Genomic DNA, 1,587 nt, shown 5'->3' with positions numbered 1-1,587 from the left:
TTTTGCCTTTTGCATATTAACCTCTTATAGGGGGGGAGTGCTCCTTGAGCCGGCCAGCTCCACACTGGCAGGTTTTAAAGGGAGCTTGATGAGGCCTCCCCCCTCACGTGGTGCGTGCGTTAGCATGTTTATCATGGCACAACTAGCCTCTTCATAGTTGTTGAGCTTTATTAATACCAACACACGGTCGTCACTGATCGTTGGTTAGCTCGGCAGCTAGTCCCTCGGATATTGTGGAAAGTTATTTTCATGCCTAGCGATGCTTGACCCTGCGTCACTTGATGTTTCCATTTGCTTGCTTGCCCATGGTAGGTGGGGGGTGGACCGTCTTGTGGTGTGGTGTCTTGCGAACGTGAGGGTGTGTGAGTTGTAATCGAGATGCACTTGCTGGCTGGCTCCATGCCTTGCGTATCGAACGGTCAAGCATGCATCTCTTCCATTTTCACCCGTTGCCTTGGGTGATATTGGTTGATCAGTCCCTGTGTTGCCTACCCACTAGACGGTACTTCTGTGGTTGCTTCGAATTCTATCTTTCCATCACGAAGAGGTGTTGGAGGATCCTAATGTCACGCACGTGTTCCATCTAGTGAAACATCTCAGTGATGCACGTGTTGTGGCTAGTTCTTTTGGATGCGGTGCATTATATGAACTCGGGTTTACTTTAGCGACCCAGTCAACATAATTCGGTTGTGTCCCTTGATTGAGACGTTGTCCTTGAACTTGTTGTGAACAATATCGTTCTTCCACAACCCGTCGTCTTGAGTGCGATGGAAGGCAAATAAGATGTGCTTTGGCATGTCATGCACGTACTCGATTGCGGGAAGTGTGAGAAAGTGTTGTTGACAACCCGTGGGAAATGGAATGTGGCAAATCGTGATGAGCTCTTCGTGGATCTGCGAAGAAGACGACCTTTGGGCCTGTTGGAAACGAGGGAGGCGATGTTGAACTGCGAAGAAGATGGACTTTTGGGTTGTTTGAATCAATGGGAGGCCACGCGAGAACTCCGAATACTATGGACTCTTGGGTTGTTGGAAGCAACGGGAGGCCCCGCTAGAACTCCGAATACTACGGACTCTTGGGTTGTTGGAAGCAAGGGGAGGCCCCGCTAGAACTCCGAATACTATGGACTCTTGGGTTGTTGGAAGCAAGGGGAGGTCCCGCTAGAACTCCGAATACTACGGACTCTTGGGTTGTTGGAAGCAAGGGGAGGCCCCGCTAGAACTCCGAATACTATGGACTCTTGGGTTGTTGGAAGCAAGGGGAGGCCCCGCTAGAACTCCGAATACTATGGACTCTTGGGTTGTTGGCAACGACAACTTGGGGGGATGACACTGGAAAAGAGTGAACTAGGCCAAACTGCGAACAAGGCAACTTGGGGGGATGACACTGGAAAAGAGTGAACTAGGCCAAACTGCGAACAAGGCAACTTGGGGGGATGATGCTGGAAAAGAGTGAACTAGACCGAACTGCGAACAAGGCAACTTGGGGGGATGACGCTGGAAAAGAGTGAACTAGGCCGAACTGCGAACAAGACAACTTGGGGGGATGATGCTGGAAAAGAGTGAACTAGGCCGAACTGCGCCCAAG

The sequence above is a fragment of the Vigna unguiculata genome, unplaced genomic scaffold, assembly GCF_004118075.2.
Source record: "Vigna unguiculata cultivar IT97K-499-35 unplaced genomic scaffold, ASM411807v1 contig_448, whole genome shotgun sequence".
Classification (NCBI taxonomy): Eukaryota; Viridiplantae; Streptophyta; class Magnoliopsida; order Fabales; family Fabaceae; genus Vigna; species Vigna unguiculata.
Note: the sequence above shows the minus strand (reverse complement) of the source record.